The sequence below is a fragment of the Protopterus annectens genome, chromosome 1.part0, assembly GCF_019279795.1.
Source record: "Protopterus annectens isolate FY-2018-M chromosome 1.part0, PAN1.0, whole genome shotgun sequence".
NCBI lineage: Eukaryota > Metazoa > Chordata > Ceratodontiformes > Protopteridae > Protopterus > Protopterus annectens.
The window spans coordinates 1,424,527,005-1,424,541,737 of NC_056725.1; positions in this window are offsets into that span (position 1 = coordinate 1,424,527,005).

Genomic DNA, 14,733 nt, shown 5'->3' on the forward strand with positions numbered 1-14,733 from the left:
GTGTACCAATTTTTAAATTTTGCATCACTCATGCTTTTACAGATGTACAAGCAGCCTGCTCATAAAAATAGTGCATTTGTCTAGTAATAGTCCGAAATCAGCACATAAACTAGAAGCTGAAAAAGGAAAAGAACAGTGTGTCTACTAATGCTCCAACCGTCTCTCACACACTTACTTTCTATGGAGTTACCACCAGGTCAGAAAGTCAGTACACAAGGCTAGTATTCAAAAATCAGAATACAATAAAACATGAAAGAAAGAGAAATATGGTTTCCGTTACTGTTTGCCTGACTCAGATGCATTCTATAGGTAGAATCCATGTCATAAAATTGTTGTAGATGGCCAGGATTCACAATAACCACAGAGTAAAATATGAAATGAAAGAAACAAACTCTGTTTACTAATGTTTTAAAAGCCTTGCATTACTGATGTGCTTTCTAGAGTAGCAGCAGCAGTCAGGTCATAAAATGCCTGAAAGGCTGCTTTTCTCAGTGGGTAAAATGCACAGATTAAGCTAAACTAATGAATGACTCACAGGGAGAGCTGCTGTCAGTACAGCTGCAATTTGAAATGGAATTTGGCAAACACCTTTGAAACTTCTTTTAGGCACTCTACCATACCCGCACCCCCCTCAGCAAAAGGTGAACATGCTCAGAAAGGCAAACCTGAAATGTAAATAAAGGCTGAATCAAAACAAAAAATCCCTGGGACTCTCCCTTTATTTAACATAAAATCCACTTTAATTTTATCCCAATCCGTAGCTATATTTTTCAGAAAAAATATCTATCCTCTCTAATAGCTCCCAAATAATTTCCAATATCCATTCCTTCAATTCCTCTCCTTTCAACAAATAGGTGGGAAAGCGTCAATGTCTCATTTTTATTGTATTATCCTATGTTTTTATTTTAATTATTATTGGAGGATGATGTAAAATAGTTATTGGGTGTGTATCAACACCTTCAATTAAATGCACGTGTTTTTGTGAAATGTAAATTCTGTCTTGCCTAACCCAGTTTTTATATCTTGGGAATGATATGTATATTCACTCCAAACTCCTGTTACAGAATTCACATATTCCATGCAAAATGTTTTCTTAAATTTCTTCAAAAGTCTTCCCTCCTTTGTTATACTTTCCTTCTGGGCCCCCCATGCACATCTTCCCTGTTGCAAATCCCGTTCCAGTCCCCACCTATAAATATTTCTTGCTGAAAACTGTTTTTCTCTCCCAGAATTTTCATATTGGAGCTTATCAAACCTTCATTTTACAATGATGAGTTTGGAGCCAATCCTCGGCTCCGACTCTGCCGAATACAAAGCTGAAAGACTTAAACTTGGCTTGTGGCAAGTAGGTGACCCATGATGCAGTGGTGTAACTCCCCAGATCTCGTTTGGCGCTTTACGAGGTTGGATGCTAAGTTGCGATTTTTTTTCTACTTATTACATTCATTAGACCTTTTTTCTCATTACGTATTATAGTGGGCGTTTACTTCTAGGCATTGTAGTTGCATAGTTAGCCTTCGAGTTAGTATAACTAGATATTTAAAGGTATTATTCCTATTTGGTGCTGATTTTGGCCGTCGTTTTCGTAGGCCTTGCTGTATCTCTTGTAGTGGTTTTGTTGTGTTTTTTGTGTAGCTTGATAGTAGCTCGTTTAAGTTAGAGCTCTTTGCACGTTTTAGTTAGAGGGCTTGTAGTTGGTGTGTTGTTTTTCTGGGATTTAGGGCCGTTTTAGTAAGAGGCCCTATTATCTTCCTTTGTCTAACTGCCTGCTTAGTATTTCCTAATGTCCTTCATGGATGCATCTGCAGTCATAACAACTGGGTTGTCCTGTCGTCAGGCAGCCCTTCAGTCGGCCGGATTCCAAAGTCCGGGTCCGGCTTCGGCTGATGTCGCGCTTCACCCGACGTCATCTCTGTTGGTCTTCGGGTATAAAGGCATCAGCCGACGCCATTTTCCTCAGTCTTTCTTGCCGCGTGGCGCCCGAAGCAGAAGCTGTTCGCAAGTGCCGGTCGGTCGGATCCAGAGATTACTTCTACCGAATACTACTTCGAAGACTTCTAAAGCTAAGTACCCCGTTGGGGACTCTTTCTTGCCTCAGCCGATGTCAGAAAAAGTTAATAATTGTTTAACCTGTGGGAAACAAATACCTCATAAGGATTTCCACTCTTACTGTCTGCCTTGTTTAGGCCCAGCCCACGACGTAGCAGCCTGTTCGGCCTGTGCTTCTTTCAACCGATGAACGCTTAGGCGTCGGTCGGAGTTTGCTGAACAGTTTTTCGGTTCTGATTTTGCATATATTATGCCGTCGGATCCTCCGACTACCCATTCTGCTAAAAAACGCAAAGATAAAGACCGACACTCGCGGTCCGCGGTTTCGGCCGAAACCATGGTTAAGCAAACCGCGAGTGTCTCGGTATCGGCCGAAACCGAGAAAACTGATCAAAATACAGCAGAATCTATCACTACCACTGAGGCCCCTGCTACTTCTCTTGAATCGGCCTCAGAAATTTTATCCACTACGGTGGTTGCCACTGACTTATCAGACACCATTCCCTTGGATGTGTCTACCCCAGCACGTGGTGCTGCTAGGCCTCCAGCAGCCATGTCCATTAAGGCCTTTGCCAGGGCCAAAGTAGCCAAAACTACTAGAACAGTGCCTGCTAAACCCCCTACAACACGGCCCTCTTCTAGTTCACAAATGCTTACCCTGGCAGAAGATTTAATTTCATTAATTAGGGATCTCAATCTCACCCAGACAGGGCCTCTCAGCCCCCAGAGAAGAGACCTAGGGCAGAGCCCCCCGAGCCTGTGTCCTCTGATGATTCTGCTGATGATTCAGACATAACAGACCAGCCAGAGGCTCCTTTCTCCAATTTTGAAGACTCAGATGCTGAAGAATCCATTCCAGCTGCCTCCCCACCAGAAGAATTTTCCTTTGGGGAAACCTTACATGCCATGCGAGAGCAGTTCCAATGGCAGCAGCAGGATTTCTCAGACTCCAGAAAAAGACTTAGAACCTTTCTGCACCTTCCACAACACAGGCCCTTAGCTATACCTCCTGTGCTCTCTGTTGTGGATGATGCCTTCAATGATGTCTGCTCTGCACCAGATTCTTTACCTCCAGCCCCTGCCAAACCAGACAGATTTTACAGGGTACCAGACACTCATCACCACCTTTACAAGGCCCCGCTTGCAGACCCCGAAACTATATCCCAGGGTCCCAAGGCAGTAGCCGCGACCACAGCTAAAAACCCTACTCCTTCTGAAAGGGAAGCCAGGTCTTTAGACAGATGGGGCAAAAAGGTTTACACTTCAGCTACTCTCTCAGCTAGAGCTTTAAACTGCCAGTTTCACATGATACAATACCAAGAGTTTATGCTTGATCAGTTAACAAAAAAGCTATCCTCTGATGAATCAATTGATAAGAAATATGTATTAGAAATGGTAAATAACATACAACAGGTTAGTAACCATTCCTTAAAATGTGGCTATGATGCACTGGAGGCTTCATTTAGATCAGCCATGACTGGCACAGTGATAAGAAGGCATGCATGGCTAAAGGAACAAGCTTTACCAGATCATGTTAAAGCTAAGTTATTAGATGCTCCTATGGATAAGACCAGCTTGTTTGGTACACCTGCCCAGCAGGTAATGAAGAAAATGGAAGAAAAGGCAAAATCTGTTCAAACGGTTAAAGATTTCTTGCAGATCCAACCCCCAAGGTTTAGCAGGAACTGGCCTGCCAAAAATTGGTCCTTTCCTGACTCCACAAGATCCCAAAGGGGCAGGAATAGACGTTCCAGAGGCAGAATCCAATCCAGAGGAGGTGCCCTACAGAGGACGACAGTGGCAAGGTAACAACAGAGGCACAGACACAACCACTGCCACTACAACAACACAGCCACAGTGACTTAACTCTAAATCCGCCTACCAGGGAACAAATAGCAGCTCCATTTGGCGGCAAATTAACCTTATTTTCAAAGAACTGGCACTATATCACAAAAGACAAGTGGATTTTACAAACCATAGATCAAGGTTACCGGTTCCACTTCCACACTTTACCAGTCAAAAGAGGAATGCCAAATCTACCTCCAAATCAAAAAACAGAGGCTCTACAACAGATAATGCAGTTAACAAACATGAGAGCTTTGGAAAGAGTGCCAACAACAGAACAAGGAAAGGGATTCTACTCAAGGCTATTCCTAGTTCCAAGAAAGGAAAAAAGTTGGAGACCTATTCTCGACCTGTCCACCTTAAATACATACATCATTGTCCCAAAATTCAAAATGCTGACCCTACAGCAACTTCTTCCCATGCTGGGCAAGGAGTGTTGGCTGGTAACTGTAGATCTCAAGGAGGCATACCTGCACGTCCCCATTCGACCAATCTGCAGAAGATACCTCAGATTTCTTGCAGGATCAGAGCATTATCAATTCTCAGCATTGCCCTTTGGCTTATCTACTGCGCCCAGAGTATTCACAAAATGCCTGGCATCAGTAATCGCCCACTGCAGACTACAGGGAATTCAAATTTACCCATACCTGGACGACTGCCTGCTACAAGGGGACAACAAAAGCAAGCTGACAACAGATTTACAAAGGGTCATTTACTTGCTACAAGCACTGGGATACACAGTCAATTTACAAAAATCAAGGCTGATACCATCCCAGACAAGGACATTCTTGGGCGCGGAATTGGACACAGTAAAACAAATGGCTTTCCTAACTGCAGAAAAACAAAGAGAACTCCCTCTTTACTTCTTGGCACTAACAAAACAGAACAAGTTAACAGCAAGAAAAGTACTGCAGGCCTTGGGTTTCATGGCATCATGCATAATCTTGGTCCCACTTGCCAGACTACATATGAGAAAACTACAGTGGTACCTAAAGAATTTATGGTCCCAGCACAGGCACAGCCTAGAAACAGAAATTCCACTAATTCCATGCTTAAAACAGGAGTTCCTATGGTGGGCTCAAGCATGCCAGTCAAACCCAGGGCTACCCTTTCGCAGATGTCAAGCAAGCCAGACCATCACAACAGACGCTTCAGACCTAGGATGGGGGGCCCACATGCTGGACAAATGCGTGCAAGGGTTGTGGACGCAGGATCAACTCCACCTGCACATCAAAAAAGAAATGCTGGCAGTAAAACTGGCAATCCAAAACTTCAGACCATTTCTCAAAGAGGGCCAGTTGATGATAAGGACAGACAACACCACAGTCATGTGGTACATCAACAAACAGGGAGGCACTCATTCATACCCCCTATGCAGAATGACTTTGGAGCTGTGGAACCTGGCACTCAGCTACAACATCCAGTTACAGGCAATATTTGTACCGGGAAAAGAAAATACTCTAGCAGACATACTAAGCAGAACCACATCGGATGCCCACGAATGGATGCTACATCCGGACATCTTCAAGACCATCTCAAAGAAATGGGGAATACCTCAGATAGATCTATTTGCTTCCCCTCTCAATCACCAGCTCAAAAAGTTCTGCACAAGGACATTCCACCCACTGGCATGGAAAGTGGATTCGCTCTCCTTCAGCTGGAAAGGCCTAATAGCATATGCATTCCCACCTCTTCCCTTGATACACAAGGTATTACTAAAAATCAAGGAAGAACGTCCAAGGATAATCCTAATAGCTCCAAACTGGCCAAGACAACACTGGTACCCACTGCTGAGGAGCATGTCTCAGAACAATATGTGGCCAATATCCCTGATGCCTTTGATGTTAACTCAGAACAACTACACCATCATGCATCCAAACCTAAAAACATTGCAACTGACTGCATGGAACATCACATAGCAGCAGCTAATCCAGAACTTTCCCAAAGAGTTAAAGACATTATTCTTGAAGCCCGCAGACCTTCAACAAGAAGGAACTATGCAGGAAAATGGAAAAGGTTTGTCATTTGGAGTACTGAAAGAGGAAAAGATGTGTCAAACATAGATATGCCTAACATTCTGGAGTATCTGGCAGAACTTCTACATTCAGGCCTGTCCTACTCCTCCATCAAGATACATGCATCAGCTATATCAGCAGAATACAGCTTTGATCCACCTGTTTTTTCACACCCATTACTCAGACAATTCCTCAGAGGAATCAAGAATGTAAAACCTCCAAGGAAACCACCATTACCAGCTTGGGACTTGAACTTTGTGCTAGAAAAGTTGACACTATCACCCTTTGAGCCAGCAGCAACAGCAGACCTACAGCATCTATCGTGGAAAACCGCCTTCCTACTGGCAATAACCTCAGCCAGGAGGGTTTCTGAACTCCAGGCCCTAATGGCAGTGCAACCCTTCCTAATCTTCCATCAAGATAGAGTGTCCATGAGGACTAATCCTACATTTATGCCTAAGGTGGTATCCAGAGTGTCTTTAAACCAGGCAATCCACCTACCTACCTTCTTTCCCAACCCACAAAACAGAGGGGTAAGAATACTGCATACCTTGGATGTACATAGACAGCTACGCTACTACCTGGACAGAACAAAAAGTAGCAGAAAAACTGATCAGCTTTTTGTAGCCTATGCAACAGGAAGGGAAGGAAAAGCTATTTCCAAACAGACAATCTCCAAATGGATAGGAAATTGCATACGATTCTGTTACTCCTTCCATGGAAAACCAACTCCACAGAACATAAGACCTCATTCTACAAGGGCAACAGCCACTACCACAGCCTTTTTACGAGGAGTGGCAACCAAAGACATTATTGAGGCGGCTACTTGGACCTCCGTGCATACATTTGCCAAGCATTATAATTTGCCTCTATATTCCAGATCCCGAGCAGGGTTTGCCACTGCTGTACTGCAAGGGATCCTAAACACACCATAATCTAGTTTCTTCCTCCTCCCTAGTTGGCTATGGTATTCTACCCAGTTGTTATGACTGCAGATGCATCCATGAAGGACATAGTACAGTTTTGTACCTACCATAAATGTAGATGTCCGAACTGGATAGCATCTGCAGTCAGGATTACCCTCCTCCTTCCCTCTGTGGTACTCCTAGGGTGTTTACCCTCCTGATAGCTAGCTGGTGGGAGGAGTCTTTATGGTGTATTTGTTGTATATATGTACATACATGCTTATTTTTTGTGTTTACCACTATCTTTTTGGAAACATTGGCATTTATCCAAAATTTTTAGCCTTCTAGAGGGCTACTGGCATCTGGGGCAAGAAACACTGAGGAAAATGGCGTCGGCTGATGCCTTTATACCCGAAGACCAACAGAGATGACGTCGGGTGAAGTGCGACATCAGCAGCGGACCCGGACTTTGGAATCCGGCCGACTGAAGGGCTGCCTGACGACAGGACAACCCAGTTGTTATGACTGCAGATGCTATCCAGTTCGGACATCTACATTTATGGTAGGTACAAAACTGTACTTTGTAGTTCGTTATATATCTGAACTTTTTCAGTATTTAGAATTTCTGTTGCTAGGTTGTGGTCTTCTGTCATATATCATGTCCAAAGACCCAAAGAAGAGGGAACATAAGCCTTCGGGCTTCAAGAAATGCCAGAAATGTTCCCAGATGATGTCATGGAAGAGGAGACTGTCATGCTGTTTATTGCCTTGGAGCTATTCATTTGCAAGAGGATTGTACATTCTGTCATTCCTTCAGTGCCAGGGTTTTACAAGAAAGGAGAAACAAATTGATCCTTAAGGGGCTCTGAAAGCCAAATTTTGAAGAAACTATCCACAATTCTTCCTTCTTTTCTTCTTCAAAAAAGGACAAACCTCAGAAGAGACAATCACCTGCTGCTTCGACTCTTTCAGAGCCTCCAGTAAAGTTACCTAAAATATGTAAGGCTACTACCTCCTCACTTCCACAGTCTTCGGAACCATCAGAGGTTATTTTGATTGACAAGCCTGGATGTTCTTTGTGTTTCACTGTTGCAGTCATTACGTTTGGGTAATCCACTGGTAGGTTGACCTCAGTCGGCCAGAATAACAAAGTCTTGGGTTCTGCATCGGTTGCTGTCTCCTCTTCCATGACGTCAGGTTGTCAGGGGTATAAAACATGCAGCCGACGCCATTTTAATCACTTTCTTGCCGCGCTGTGCCCAAAGCAGAAGCAGTTCGCAAGTGCCAGTCGGCAGACTCCTGAAATTTTCGTATTTGAGTTTCAGAACCGAAGTCTTCAAACTAAAGCCAAGTACCCCGTTGGGGAAACTTTTTCTTGCTCCTTACCGAGGTCAGTAAAAGTTAATAATTGCATTACTTGTGGAAAGCAAATACCTCATAAGGAATTTCATTTGCACTGTAGTCCATGCCTTGGCCCTGATCACAACATGCCTTGCTATAGGTTTTATGCTAAATTTAACCAATGCACTATTAAGCGTCTGTATATTTTTGCTTCTAAATATTTTGGTTCAAGATTTAACTACCCTGAAATGTCGGTTAGCAATCAGACTACTAGAGTTAACAAAAAACGCAATTAAAGAGAGTCAGACAGTCGAGGTCCAAACCCGACAAAGCTTCTCCTAAGTCAGTCGCCAGTACTCAGTGAGGTGCTTTCGCAGCCCCTGATACCCGCTACTTTTGAGTCGCAGGCCTCTACCAAGACCCATTCTGAGTCCGGTATGCCGCGAGATTCGCAAAGTATTGAACCTGCGGCTGTCTCTCCCTTGGATGGGTCTGGAGCCGCTGAGCAGGCACTGGCTTCTGAGGGTGTTTTCAGGCCTCAACATTTTTACATTAAACCAACGCCAGCAACAAAAACAAGGTCAAAAACAACTTCTATGTCTAAAAAAAAAATTGGCGCATAAGCCACGTACTCATGCCCCTATGCCTAAAAAACAGATGATCAAAATGGCTGAGGATTTAATTACCTTGATCAGGGGTTCCCAATCCCCCCCACCCAAGAGGCCTAGGCAAGGCAGTGATTATGAATCTTCAGATCAGGTTTCCATTTCTTCTGATTCCTCTTCTGATCAGGAATTTTCTATTCCACCTTATGAGGATTCTGATACAGAGGAATCCATCCCATCTGCATCTCCTCCTGAGGATCTCTCTTTTGGAGAGACTGCATACTTTAAGGGAACATTTTCACTGGGAGAGTCAGGACTTCTCTGAATCGAAAAAGAGGCTTAGGGATTTCCTTCTTCTTCAGCATAGGCCTTTGGCAATACCTCCTGCATTAGACATTGTTGATGTGTTCTCGGAATCAAGCATGACTCCTGATTCCCTGCCTCCGGCTCCTAGTAAGCCAGACAGATATTACAGGGTTTCTGACTTCCACAAATTTCTTTTCAAAAATCCTGCTGCTGATCCTGAAACTATTTCTCAGGGTCCCAAGGGTATTAAGGCTTCTACAGCCAAAAAATCCTACCCCTTCTGATAGAGATTCCAGGGCGCTGGATAGCTGGAGAAAAAAAGGTTTATACGTCTGCAACCTTGGCAATCAGGGCTTTAAACTGCCAGTTTCATATGCTTAAATATCAACAGCATGTTATGGGATTATTGAAACAGGAAATTATGTTGATTTCTGAATGTGTGGAAAATTACAGGAATTATTGCATGCGGCAGAGCAGGTTGGAAAGCATACTTTGCAATGTGGTTTTGATTCCTTGGAGGCCTCCTGCAAGGCCGCAGTTACTGGATCTGTGATTAGAAGGCATGCCTGGCTCGAGGAGCAAAATCTGCCCGATCATGTTGAGGCTAAATTGTTGGATGCACCTTTACAGCATGATACACTGGTAGTAAGGCAGAAGAGGTTTTAAAGAAAATGGAAGACAGAGCTAAGTCTATGCAAACTTTAAAAGATTTCTTACAAGCCACCAAGATTCAGTAGACACTGGCCTACTAAAAACTGGTCCTTTCATGTGTCCGACAGAGCCTCATGGGCCAAATCCAGATGCTCAAAAGGCTCTAGATACCAATCACAGGGTTCTTAAGGTCAAAGCAATGGGGTGCCTCTACCTCCAAATCTGGAGGAAACTAAGCACAACCTTACAGTAAACGGTCAAAATGACTTCCCTCTACCATCACCAAACACTTATCTTTTGGCAGCCCCCTTGGGGGGAAAATTAGCACTTCATGCTCAAAATTGGCAGTTAACCCAGGACAAGTGGGTACTAAACATAGTATCCCAGGGGTACAGATTTCATTTCCATACCTTGCCAATTCCATACGGTTGGCCAGATCTGCCACAAAATCAATGGACAGAGGCTCATAAACAAGTTACGTCCCTCATGGATATATGGGGGCTATTCATCCAGTACCAGAACAGGAAAAAGGACAATGTTTTTATTCAAGACTGTTCCTGGTACCCAGAAAAGATAATGCCTGGCATCCAATACTGGATTTATCTATTTTGAACACATTCTTGGACATCCCAAAATTCAAAGTGCTGACTTTGCAACAGCTTCTGCCCATGCTGGGCAAGAACGCTTGGTTAGTGACTCTAGACTTAAGAGGCATACCTACATATCCAAATAAGGGAATCGTGCAAAAGATACCTCCGCTTCAAGGCTGGTTTTATACATTACCAATTCTCTGCACTGCCCTTTGTCTTCTCTATTGCGCCCATGGTCTTTACAAAGTGCCTGGCACCAGTAATTGCATTTTGCAGACAAAGAAGTATTCAAATATATCCTTACTTGGATGACCGTCTCATTCAAGCAGAAAACAAGGACATTCTTCTTCAACATCTGACGTTTGTAAAAAGGCTTCTGACATGCCTAGGGTACACAAAAAACGAAAAGAAATCACAGCTGGTACCCTCTCAAAAGATTACATTCCTGGGTGCAAGCTTGAATACAACTGCCCAAAGCGCTTACCTTATGCCAGCAAAAGCAACTGACTATTTACTTCAAACAGATGGCAACAAAAACCCAGTTATCTGCAAGACAAATTCTACAGGCTTTGGGGTTCATGGCATCCTGCATTTTACTAATTCCATATGCAAGACTGCATATGAGGAAACTACAGTGGTATCTAAAAAATTTATGGAGTCAATATTGTCACAGTCTGGAAACAATGATTCCTCTCACTCCCTGCCTACAACAGGAGTTTCTTTGGTTGGCAGAGACGTGTCACCAGAATATGGGACGGTCTTTCACTCTACCCCCTGCCACCCAAATCCTAACTACAGATGCATCAGACTATGCTTGGGGGCCCCCGTAGTGGGGAGATGCATTCAGGGCATATGGAGCCCAAAAGAAATGCATCTAAATATCAACCAGGAATGATGTTAGCTGTTCAGAATGCCCTGACAGCCTTCAAGGCCTTACTTCATCCAGGACAACTACTGATAAAGACAGACAACACCACGGTTATAACAAGCAGGGGGGTACACATTCCTACCCCCTTTGCAGACTAGCCATGGCATTGTGGGACACGACTTTGACTTACCAAGTACATCTTCTACTCCATTCCTGCCAGGAAAAAAAATACTCTGGCAGATGACCTAAACAGAAATCTTACGGACCCTCACGAGTGGAAACTAGATCCACAAGTCTTTAGCATGATAACAGAGAAATGGGGGAGTCCGAGCATAGATCTATTTGCCTCTCCCCAGAATTTTCAACTGGATTAGTTCTGCACAAGGACTTATCACAGACAAACATGGAAAGTGGATGCCCTATGCTTCAGTTGGGAAAACCTATCAGTCTACGCCTTTCCTCCTCTGACTCTTCTTCCCAAGGCCTTACTAAAGGTCAGACAGGAAAAACCAAAAATTATCCTAATTGCCCCGGACTGGCCTCGCCAACACTGGTACCCAATTCTAAGGAATATGTCTCAACTCCATCGTTGGTATCTGCCTCAAATACCTCATCTACTGTCTCAGCAGAGCAATCAAATTCTGCACAATCTGCTCCAAGCTCTGAACCTGGGGGCATGACTGGTCATGTTATTCAAACAACACCTCTCAGTAAATCTGTGATGGATGTCATTTTGGAAGCCAGAAGGCGTAGTACTAGAAAATCTTATGCTGATAAATGGAAGAGATTCTGTGCTTGGAACCAAGTACAAGGGACGGACACAGCAAAGCCAAATATTCCTCAGATTTTACAGTACTTGACTGAGATGCTTGACAGGGGCCTATCTTTTTCATCAATAAAAATCCATGCCTCTGCCATCTCGGCTCATTGCAACACAGAGCCTCCCATCTTTTCTCATCCTGTGTTAAAACAGTATCTTAGAGGGGCCAAAAATTTAAGGCCTCCCAGATCACCACCATCTCCGGCATGGAACCTCAATTTTGTGTTGGAAAAACTCACCCTGCCTCCATTTGAGCCAGCAGCTACTGCGGATATAAAGTTTTTATCTTGGAAAACAGCTTTCCTTCTGGAAATCACTTCAGCAAGAAGGATTTCAGAACTACAGGCCCTCATGGCTGTGGAGCCTTTTATTACCTTTTACCCGGACAAGGTGTCCCTCAGGAGCAATCCTTCCTTTATGCCTAAGGTGGTATCCAGTGTGGCTCTTAACCAAACTATTCACCTGCCAACTTTTTACCCAAATCCACAGAACAAGGGGGAGTTGATTCTGCATTCCTTGGACGTACACAGACAACTAAGATTCTACTTAGAAACAAATCTGTAAGAAAGTCTGAGCAGCTACTGGTGGCATTTGCTGCAGGATCAGAGGGGAAGGCTATTTCAAAGCAGACTGTTTCAAAGTGGGTAAGCCCACTGCATTTGTTTCTGTTATTTGCATCATGGTAAGCCCAGGGGAATCTGGTCACATTCCACCAGGGCTGCATCTACCTCAGCAGCTTTTCTCAGGGGGGTGCCGACAAAAGACATTCTCAAAGCTGCTACTTGGAGCTCTGTTCATACTTTTACAAAGCATTATCATTTGTCTCTCTTCTCTAAGTCCAGGGCAGGCTTTGCCACTGCAGTTCTGCAGGGCCTTATAGACGCTCCCAATGCTGTTTAGTTCCAACCTCCCATCCATAGCTTTGGGATTCTACCCAAATGTAATGACTGCAACAGTGAAACATGAAGAACATAGTACAGTTGGGTACACTTACCATAATTGTAGATGTTCGAGTGTATTCAACTGTTACAGTCCGGGTTACCCACCCACCATCCCCCTTTTTTCTAGAACTTCTCTTTCCTTCACTATATTCTACAGCCTTTGTGGTGTATTTGCTTTTAGATGAAGGTAAAGTTTATGTTGCTACAATTGCATTTATATATATATATATATATATAAGGCACAAGTACGCAGCAAACCACCAAAGAGATTAACTTTCCTGCACCCGAGAATGCCAGTAATAATAAATGAAAAGTCCACATGCAGGTACGCTGATTGCCTTTGAACTTGGAATTATTAGCAACTGTGGAGACTTCGTGAGTGTGGAGATTTGATGAGGCTGTCTTCTTTACCTGCATGTGGACTTTTCATATATATATATATATATATATATATATATATATATATATATATGTGTGTGTGTGTGTGTGTTCATAGGTTCATACTAGGCTATCTGCCCTAGGGCATTTATAAGCCTAGCCAGAGTATGTTTGGCTTTCGCCACCCATTTTAAATTCATTTTGCTATCCCCTTTTTTGAGGTTAGTATACTGTGCCTCTGTCTAGCAGTGACACAGAAGTGATACCCGGGGTAAACCTACGATCTCCCATCCACTCATCAAGATTCCTCTTGAAGAAAGTCAATGAGGGACTCTGCCTAACCTGGACTGGGATTTTATTCCAGAGTGAAGGGAGCCCCTGGGTTATGAATCTGTCCCTCCAGCATGTCCTATTTATTTCAGTGCTGAGGTTCAAGTCTCTCGAACGTGTAGCTCGATGGGATTTGGATTTTTTTGAGGTGCAGCATGTCCCTTAATTCCGGATTGGACATGGCTTTATACGTCGGGCACAGGTCACCTCTGAGCAGGCGGTGTGCCACTGAGTGGAGCTGGAGTTTCTTTAACCGGGCAGCATGTGGCATCTGTTTGAGCCCTTTGATCCTCTTGGTGAGGTACTTTTGGGGTCTTTCCAGTTGCTGCAGGTGTTTGGTAAGGTACACCTCAAAAGGGGCATTGTACTCTATTATGGGCCTGATGAGGGATGAGTAAAGAGGCACGATGACCTCCCCTAATCTAGATGTGAATGCCTTCATGATTAGGTGGGCTATATAAAATGTTTTTCTAACCACTTTGGCCACGTGGTTGTCAAATGAGAGATTGCTATGAACTTGGCTCCCCAGGTCCCTAATTACTTCTTCTGTACTTAATGGATTACCACCTATGTGGTAATTTGTGGGCACTTTGTTTTTGCCAAAGGGGATGACTATACACTTTTTGGCATTTAGCTTGAGGCCAAGGCTCTGGCATCAGTTGTCTGTTTCTATGAGGCCCTTTTGGAGGATGCTTGTGTCGGCTGGAGAGTCGATTATGGCACCCAGTTTGCAGTCATCTGCGAATTTGGTCAGCCACAGTCCTTCTGTGTTGGCCTGTACCTCCGAGAAATATATACCGAACAAGAGAGGTCCCAGGACTGAGCCTTGTGCGACACCACTTGTAACAGGTTTGGAGTCTGACATGGCTCCAACAATTCTAACCATGTGGGTTCTGTCCTTGAGCCAGTTTGCAGCCCATCTAGTGACATATGAGTTTATATTTAAGCTGGTGAGCTTATCTATAATGCGCGAGTGGGGTATTGTATCGAAGGCTTTTGCGAGGTCCAGGTAGGCTGTGTGGACCACCTTCCCTTCGTCAATGGCCTTGGTGACTGTTTCAAAGAAGTCGACCAGGTTTAAGAGGCAGG